The sequence below is a fragment of the Sapajus apella genome, unplaced genomic scaffold, assembly GCF_009761245.1.
Source record: "Sapajus apella isolate SASKATOON/1434 unplaced genomic scaffold, GSC_monkey_1.0 scaffold66, whole genome shotgun sequence".
In the NCBI taxonomy this organism is placed as follows: domain Eukaryota; kingdom Metazoa; phylum Chordata; class Mammalia; order Primates; family Cebidae; genus Sapajus; species Sapajus apella.
In genome coordinates, this window is record NW_022437006.1 from 10,550,267 (window position 1) to 10,560,725 (window position 10,459).

Here is a 10,459-nt window from a genome sequence, read left to right on the forward strand (position 1 = left end):
TCATGCCCCTAGGCACTCCCATAAGTCTCATTCTATTTCGTTGAAGAAATACAAAGCATTTCTGCTTCAAGAATGATTGAGGGGTTGTCTTACCTTGTTGATTTACTTACCACCTCCCTCAACCAAACATCCACAGGGAAGTCACCTCTCATTCTCCAATCTAGGCAAAGATTGAATTTTTTTGTTATTATTTGCAGGAAATGGGACACAGGGAATGAGCCAATCAGATGATCAGCATCAGGCCAATATTTTCCCTTGTCCCTCTCCCTCAATCTTTTAAATTGGAAAAGCGCTTGTTTTAAAATCTAGTAAATATGATACAAATTGAACATCTGACTATAAGAAGCATCATCAGAAAAAAAATCAGGATTTCTGTTCAAAGTTTACAGAGAATTAATAGAACTCTTTTTCTTAATAGTTATTTTTCTTTGAATTAGGCAGTGGTAACTAAAGCTAAAACAACTACCACCACAGTGATAATAAAGGTTAAATGACCTTCTACTGCCCTTGTTTATGCTTTTCTCATCAGTTGAGCTTTCCATTTCTTCAAAGTCCTGCAGAAATTGCTGGCAGTTTTCAATCATCAAATCAAAGCCCTTTGTTGGAATAGTTTCTTTGGTGTAACGCAAGATATGCTGCCAGTAATTTGATCAGTTCAATCATTTCCATAATTAGAACAAGCGCATGTCTTCCCAAAGTATGTGCTTATTTCATGGTCTGAAGTCACACAAAAGGGAATGCACAAAGTCCTTATGTTGTGTGGTTCTAAAATAGCAGCTGTTTTTAAAATATATTTACCTCTTGCAGTTTTTCCACCATCCTAGGTAGACAAACTTACAGCTCTACTCTATCTGTTGCTGATGATGAAATGCAAGCCAGAGCGTTTCATTTTAACTATATTGTTTGTCTGTTTAATAGGTGTGGCATGCATGCCCACTCATATGAGACTCATTCAAAACTTTCCTGGGTTCCTGAAGAGCAGAGAGAAGGCAACACTTAAATACTTTGAGTATTCTCTCTTCATATTATTTGCATACCTTTAGAACTTTATGCCTTTGACAGCCTTGGTGTAATGTAAGAGTCTCATGGGATTACCAAGGTTGTAGGTTCCCTACCCTCACTTTAAAGATGGAGAATTTTGAGCAGTGGATGCATTTATCTGAGACTATTTGTGGGGTAGTTGAGATAGCTGTGCTCCGATGCTCAGCTCACACCACATCCTAACGTCTTTCTTATTTCACTGTCTTCTTGTGGTCTCCCTGTTCTGGTCTGTGTTTCCTCTCAACCATCTTCTACACAGCAATTAGAATAAAGTTTCTCACATCCTTTTATCCCGTGACTTCTCATTTTCTAACTTGTAAAATTCAGACATCTCAGCTTAACCTTCCTGCAACTATCTTTGTGTTACGGCAGCCTTGTTTAACATATATCTCTCTGGGACCATGAGGATATGTTCCAAGACCCCCAGTGGATGCCTGAAACTGCAGTTAGCACCGAACTTTATATATGCCGTGCTTTTTCCCATACATACATATTGCACAGCACGGGTGCACTGGACAAAGAGATGATTAATTTCCTGGGAGGGATGGAGTGGGATGACACAAGATTTCATCACACTACTCAGGATGTGTACAATTTAAAACTTATGAATAGTTTATGCATTTTTCCATTGAATATTTTCAAACTGCAGTTGATCCTGGGTAACTGAAACCAGGGATAAGAAGGTGACTACTGTGTATACTTTGAAATACTGAATTAACTGTCTTGTCACTGCTCTGACAACTTCTTCCTCCTTATGGCCAACATGAAACCCCCTTTCTTCTGAAACAGTGATGAAAAGTGCCTTTATCCAGGAAGTCTTCCTTGATGGATTTCAACACCTTTCTATCAAATTTAAATACACTTCACCTAATTTTGCAGCAAGATAAAAAGAACTTTCTGAGAGTCCTCTATAATCCTACCACCCTAACATAACTTCTTTAACTTCTCTGTTTCCTTCCAAGTCTCCCCTACCTGCATATAAACTTTTCATGGTTGTGGTAGATATAACTTTTATTATTTTTTAATTTAACAATATTTTGTAACTTTCAATGTCACTATGCTACCTTCATTTTTAGTAATGTAGTACATTGTTTATGGGCAGTGAGTGATAGTAGAGAGAGGGAGAGAGTAGAATTTGTACATATGTGTAACTTTGGACAAGTTACATAAGACTTTTAGAGCGTCAATTTGTTCACAGTGAAATGGGGATAAAATGTATATAAAGCACATAGTGCAGTGCCTGACTTTTGACAAATACTGGCTGTGATTCATTACCCAGTTTAATTAAGCCATATGCAGTTGCTTTTTATGGTTTGCTGCTTTGAAAATTTTTGTGACTATTTCACGGGCAGTTCCCAGACTTGCTGAACTCCTCTAGAGTAAAGATGAGAACTTTTATTTATTTTGTATCACTTCCTAGATCTTCTGTTAAAAGATGGAGATGTGCCTCAATGGACTGTCAATCATTCAATGCAGTGGCTGACTGCATTTCATTCTAAATAATTTTGCCCTTCAAATTGAAACCTAGTCACTAGGTTTCTATGCTCTAAGACCTTTACACTTAGTTATATGTTGACAAAATAGAAGAAATAGTTTTGGCATCCTTTTAATTCCTATATCATCTCTATCCCTTTTCAGCTGAGAAAGCTGAGTCTTTCATATTGCTTTAACCTCAGTACCTTAACTCTGAAAACAAACAAAAACTTGGGCAAACAGCTCTGCCTCAATCAAAAGGAGTATGTCTACTGCTTAGAGTATCTTGCTGAGAGCATTTTAAGTTATGTATGGTACGAAAGAGTAGGGTGAAGGGTATGTGAGGTGGCCTGAATGTCGCCTGTGGTCCACCAGTTGCAACTCTCGACTATATGAAGACGCTTATTTTCAAGGTGATAATGGGGTAGAGGAACAGCATGCTGGCCCATCCTTTCATATGCCTCATCTACATATGACTTGCTGACAACCAATCACCATTGTTTAGCTTGATCCTTCCCCTTCCTGAGAAGGATGCACCTGCTTAAAGCTAACAGTTTTCTGACAAGTTTAGGAGGTGCAAGTTAGAGTTCTATGTTAAGGAATCACTGTATATTCATGTATTTTGCTATACTCATATTTCTAAAGTATTAACTTGGTCATTTTTGAATTAAGTGTTTTTTTTTCTCATCTACAAAATGAGGACCCAACAGATAATATCTACCCAGAAGAAAAGTATTTATAAATTCTAGCTGTTACTTTTGTTTTAGCTGGTGACATATCTTAACAAGTATATGCAATTTTCTATCTTCTCAATTTTCTGTATAGTAGTAAAACTCTTGTTCTCAAACACAGCTTGATAGCAGTTACCTCAAAGATTCTTATTTTTTCTGTTCGATAAGCAGTAGGAAGCATATCAATGATTGGCAGTGTTTGTAGTAATTCTTTGTTTCAAAATGGGCTTCTGAAATTTTAAGTTCCAAAACAGTCTATGTGCTAATTCTCACATCAAATAAGGAATCTTATTTCTAATCATTTCTTAATCTTCATCTCAAAAAGACTCTTTCTACCATTAAAAAACTCAAAAGGCACTCTTCACACTAAATTTATGTCTCTTTTACTTTGTTCCTTTTTCTTCCTCTTTTGAAATCTTCTGGAATGATTGAAACTTAGGAAGCAGCATGATTTGAGATGACAAGGGTGTATTCATCAACACACCTTCTGTAGATACATTTCTAAGAAGATAGAATGGGGCCACTTCAGGTTTGATTTTTCCACATTAATTTATAGTCTAAACTTTAGACTAATGGCACCATTTGACATAATGCTGTACCAAATTTTAGGAGAATCATTTCCTTCATGGTAAAATGTCTGTCAAACCTATGTGCTATGTACTCCGCAATAATAAAGAAGCATCTTGTTAAAGCATGAGGAACTGAACCTCGTTTTTGAAAAATAGTTATGAAACATTCCTTTTTAAAAAGTCCAAGTAGACTAAATTTCTGATTGAAAATAATTGAAAGTTTTGTTTTGCTTTGTTTTAAATAGGACTCTGATCAGGAATTATCAAGTAGAATTTATTCTTAGAATATGAAAAGCAGGTGGAGATATATTTTCAACATGCTATCTATATGATTGAGCCAAAAAATTATAATTTTTGACATGTTTCAGCAGAACACTTGTATAAATGAGAGGCTGTAGAACATGGTGGATAGGAGCACAGACCGGGTTTGCATCAAAGATCTGCTTACTGGTTGTGTGTAATCCCTCTGTACCTCATTTTCCTCATCTGAAACATGGTAATAATTTCACTACCACTGACATTACCTACATTAGAGAGTTATTGCAACGATTATACAAGTTAATATTTATAAAGTGCTTAGAACAATACCTTGACGTATAGTAAATGTAATGGGTAAGCTGTTAGTAATACCACAGATGTAGGATTATTTATTTAATTGATGAATAAAAGTTGTATATATTTATAGTGTACAGCATGATGTTTTGGGATATATATTCATTGTGGGAAGGCTAAATTAAGCAAGTTAGTATATGTATTGCTTCATCTACTTATCCTTTATTTTTTGTGGTGGGAACACAAAATGTCTCTCAAGTATACAATATGTTGTTATTAACTATTATCACCATGTTGTATAATAGAGCTCTGGAACTTATTTTTCCTGTCTAACTGAAATTTTATATCCTTTGACTAACATCTCCTGAATCTTCCCCTCACTCCTGCCTCCAGCCCCTGGTCACCACCATTCTACTCTCTGCTTCTGTATTTGACCATTTTAGATTCCACATATAAGTGAGGTTACATATTTGTATTTGTATTTCTCTTGCATTTGTATTGTATATGCATTTGTATTTCTCTTCCTGGCTAATTTCATTTAATGCTGTGTCCTTCAGGTTAGATGTAGGATCTTTATATTCAAAAGACTGAAAGATGGTTTTCCTGTAAATATGTCCCATGCCCTTCTAGGAAAATCCTTTAGGTCTTGCCTTCCTATCTTCTGGTTTCAGATTTCTTCTGTTTCACTAAATGTGGACTCAGCTTCGTCTGGAAATTGCAATTTGAATCATTATCTAAAAGCCTCAACTTACAAATAGCATGCTATGCTGGAAAATTATTTTTCAGGAATCTCTCGATGATTAAAATGAGCTGATATGCAAATTAGAGAACAAACAACAGCATTCGATAGTGAAAATACAGTATTTTCTGGATCATGATAATTATGTGTTGTAATTCTATATATTTCAGTTTGTAATTATCTGTTTTGTGATTATTCAGTCAACCCTTGTCTTCATTATTAGACTTTAAACTCAGCAAGGATAGGGACTGTGCTTCAGTCATTAGTAAATTCCGGCACCCATTATCTGATATATAGTAGGCATTTAAACATAATTGCCAAATGAATGAATGAATAAATACATGGCTCGGTAGTAAAAGTGATCCTTTTCAAGTCAATGTTTTTATATAATAGACTTTTAATAAGTTCACCTGTTATAGTAATAGGGTTATTCATACTCTTAGTACTTCTATTAAGAAAGCAGAAGACTCACAGATGTAAAAAGTGGTTCATTAACTTAGCAGAGAGGAAGGCTTGAGGAGGAGCCTCCAGTCTTCTGAGCCTCAGTTTGGGTCTGTTTCCAGTAAGATGACAAAGGATTTGGAGAATCAGGAAATGCCACCTTATTTCCTTTGTTAGTAGTTTTTCGTTCTTCTCCCCTGCAATAGTTTCATAGCTTGCATCCTATGATGCAGAAAGAAGAAGGGAGAACATCTTCAAACAGTTGGTTAGGACTCTCCTTCTGGGAAGAGAGTGGATATCAAAGCGCAGGATTGTTACATCCTCATAACTCAGAGCTCTGCATCTGAGGGGTGGTGACAAATCTGAAACTCTGATGAAATTAGAAGATACTGCTCACCCCCAGGCAGGCAGGTGTCTTGAGCATCAAAGGATTAGTATCAACAGCGACATTTGAAATGAATGTGGTATCTTACTGAGAAATTATCATGTAGGCAAATGTATAGCTTTTAATTTAGTTATTTACTAAGTAAATTGTGTTTTATTTAATGCCTGAAAATGTCATACATAGAAAGATAGTCTTAACCGTCTGGAAACTATTTTGGGGAAATTAAAATTTTGGAGCTCATTTCCATCAATAACCTCCTGCCCTTATTATTATTATTAATTATTATTATTTCCCTGTTGCTTGTCCTCAAGTCAGATTCTAAAGCTTGTTTCTTATAAAGCAGCTCCCAACAAATTTATAAGTCAGACTCTACCCAATGTCCTCTTTGACATTTAGACATTCCTCTCTGGTTTTGCTCTAAGTCACATGAACATATCACAGACATAAATGTTCTTGCTTTTTTGCTACTCTTAGCACATGTGGATATGATTTAGTTCCTGAAACAGGATTCTTTGAACGCCTGCTTTCTACAAAATCCCACTCCCATGGAATCTCAGAGAGGTTTTTCTCTTTCTTTAAAGTATAAACCAGAAACATAACCAAACCAATTTTAAAAAATCAAACTGGATCATTAGAATAATGTTCTGTTTCGCTGGGGTGGGAATTTAATGCTAGACAATTTAGGGTCATTATTATTACGGCAAGCACAACTATCTTCAGTTATGTCAAGGTGGGGATGTCATTGTTGGACATGTTGGCTTCTTGTTTCATTTTAGCTTCCATACTGCATGAATATTCCATAAAACCATGCTTAACTGGAATACTTGGGGAATGAAGACTTGAGTTTTATTTAATTTTTTAGTCAGCTTAAGTTTAAACAGAAAACACTTGACTTTAGTTTTTGTTGAAAACCTTTCTAAAATAATTTTACTTTCTTGCATCAAAAGGATAGCACAGTGGAAAACTGTTTCCAATAGTTAAGAACATTATGAGTCCCTTGGGATCATTTTCTGACTATTATTGAATGTTAACAGAGAGAGAGGGTTTGGAGATGAAAATGGGTATGGAAACTAGTTAACAACTAGGCCCCTGGGTCAAACAGCTAGTTACCTCTGACTTTAAAAAGTGGAGGATAAGCTATTTATTGAGCACCTGCTATTTTACAGAACGTAGACCCTTTCCTTTAGGAGCCAAAATTCTGGTGGGAAGAGAGAGGTGTGTTTAAAAATAATTACTCTACAATGTAGTAAGTGCTTATGAAGGTATACAGCAAGTGCTATTATAGCTCAGAACAAGGAACTACCAATGGCCTAACGGAGTTAAAGTCCTTCCTTTGGGAAAAATGATGGTCTGGGCCTTGACACACACATGAGTTAAATGAAGAATAGAATGTAGGACATAGTTGGTGTAATGAGTGCAACCTTTCTAGGCCATGGTGTGTACGTCTATGTGATAGGGCAAGGAAAGACTGGTGGCAGGTCAGGTTAGACCAGCAGCCTGGGGACCATTTATACAGAATTCAAGCATTATTTTGCAAGTAATGTATGACAGTGGAATAAACAATCAGACTTGTGTTTCAGAAAGATTACTCTTGTGGTGGTGGGAAAGAAGCACTGGAAAGAGGAGGAGACAATTTTGATAAATTATCCAGATAACATTTCAAAAGAATCTTTTTACTCTTTGTTTATTGACCTAAATTATAGTTTGTATTTTTTATTTACCTTTAAGTAGGAAAACATTTCAGTTCGCTTCTCTTATTTAGGTTCTATGTTATTATCATCACTCTCAGTGTTGGGAAACTGAGGTACAGTGGGCATGTGACTTCCCGAAGATGCTGAATTGAATCAACTGAGAAACTGACCCAAAACCAGTCTCGAAGTTTCTTCCAGCAAATGCTAGACCACACTCCTCACTATTACGGCATATTTGTGATATAATTAACTTTCAGAAAGCCATATGGTTTTCATTACAAACACTAAAGGAATGTGCTTTTCATAACGAATGGCATATGGCCTCCAATAGCTCTATGCTTGCATGTTTTAACAAAATGAACATGTACATAAATCAGATGCCTCAGGTCAGTTAGCAAACTGAAGTTGATTTTCTTTTACTCTCCCTAATTACAGCTGCATTTCTGATGAATATCAAGGAGGCTTTGGCAGCCTGTAGGTGTAAACATACATAGCACAGCTCAAATGATCTTTTTCTCCTATGGCATTGCCCCTTTAAAGAGTCAACATTTTTCTCTCATTCACAGTAGAGTGTGCAGCTTGTGGAAATGGAGCATTTTTGAGGAAGCTGCATGCTTTCAGAATGGTGGAAAATTTCACTGACTTAAATGATACAATAGGCAAAGTAAAAAACCAAATGAAAATCATTGAGATGAAAGTTGACATTTATCTTTGGTCACTTACATGATGCAGAGGAGAGAGATACATGATAAATGCTCACATGCTGAACTAATTTAACAGCAGTTAAGCATGAGGGCTCACTCTTAATCTCTTAGAGTTATTTAAAAACCTTTCTATTTTAGGTAACATGCCTTAAAGTTCTGCTCCCTTAGTTTGCACTGTGCCTCATCCTATTGTTTATTTAGCAGGTTTTTAAATAGAGTCTGAGAATGAGCTTCTTGCAACTTTCACATTATCATATTACAATATTTGCCACTGATTATTTGTACTCAAGGTTAATGACATTATCTCATTGGAATTCCCTGGACTCTGAATTTATAATAAGGTAGTCCAAAATGCTCTTGTCTGTAATGGAAAAATACAACACAATTACTGTAAGTCAGTTGGTTCTTAAAGTGTTTGAGTTTCAAATTTAGCTACTCATCATATTGACAAATTACTTGCTTTTCTTTTAAATGCTTGTACTTAATGATACCAATAATTTTTTTTGGTTATTGAAGTGGAAATATATCTACTATAAAAAGAAATTTAAAACATATATATTTCCAAAGTAACTAAAGAGACAAAATACATTTTAATTAATATTAAAGTTTTTAAATCCTTCTATTCAAAAGCTCAGTTCCCTAAGAACAAAGAAAACACAAAATTTAGGATGATTTACTCATTAAGAATAAACCAAATGTTTTAAATAATCAATTAAACTTTTAGTCTCTTTTTTCCCATCTAAAATGACTCACTCAAATCCTGTTCATACAAAAGGAAAGTGTTAATTTGTATCCTAATTCACCTTATATTTACTATAATATATATTTCACTTTTGGACAAGTCATAGCTTCTCCTTTAATAAAATAATATCTTCCATTATGTTATGATTACAAACTATGGCTCATAGGACTGGTGAATCATAGGGTTGGATGGAATAAGCCTTAAGCAGTCATTTTCACCTCCAGGGCATCTCTAAACCATGAGTTGAACAACACGGTGAGTGAATAAGAAATACTTTCAGTCAGAAATACGGTTTTGGCTAGATGAAAAAAAAAAAAAAAGATAAATCTGGGAACTCTCTTCGCTTTAGCAAAATGCTTCCTTCTTTCTTGTCAAAGTGAAACTTCTTGGAAACTGATATCATTAGAATAATAACCATGGCAAAAATTGTTGAGACCATTTAGATTCACTTCATATGTGAGAATCAGATGCTAGCATCTGTAAGACATGAGACAAACAATGTTTGAAAATAGAGATTGTGCCCCCATCTATGTCAGCATAATTTATTACATGACTACAAAATACAACAGTATGTAAATACAAAATGTGTAAAAAAATCAGTGCTGCTTATGCCTGTAAAAAGCCAGAAGACAATTTAGAAGAAAAGATAATTAGGGTAACATTTAGGTACTAACAAATCATTTGAAGTTGGATACAATGTTATTTTCTTAACTGTCACAATTCACTCATGTTAAGACACTACCTTACTTTTGTCCTCCATAGCCTTTAACGATAGTTACACTTGAGGGGATACTTCAAGATGCTGAGCCAGGGAGGCTGACAGTGTGAGAAAGTCAGGAAAAAGTTTCAATCAGACTTGATCTCCTGGTTCTTTATATGTTGGTCTTTTCACAATTAAGCAGCCATAAGCACAAAAGGAGAGATATGACTCACTCCACTTACCTTGAATATTTAGGTTAATTTAAAATTTATATTTGTAAAAAATTGTGATATGCAAAGAAATAGACAAGTGGTTTCTCCCGATTTTCAGATCCTGCTCCAAATTATTTTAACAAATACATATGTTATAAATTAAGTGGGGGAAATGGCCAAGACCAACCACAACTGGCTTCAGAGGAAGGTGGATACTGTAAATAGAAGATATGTTTTGGTCTGCTGAGCACCATATTGGATCTGAATATGCTAAGGTAGCCTTAGCACTAATTTTGGTGGTTGGATATGCAGAGACTTCACTGGAATTGGGAAGATATAGGAAAGGAGGGGTAGAGAAAGAGAAATGTTCATGAAAGGGGAGAGGAGCAGAATAGCCAGGGAGATGATGCAGTATTGGGAAATAACAGAGGGTAAAGGCAGTGAGTAAAAATCCAAGGTGTTGGGGTGTCTGAAGGGTT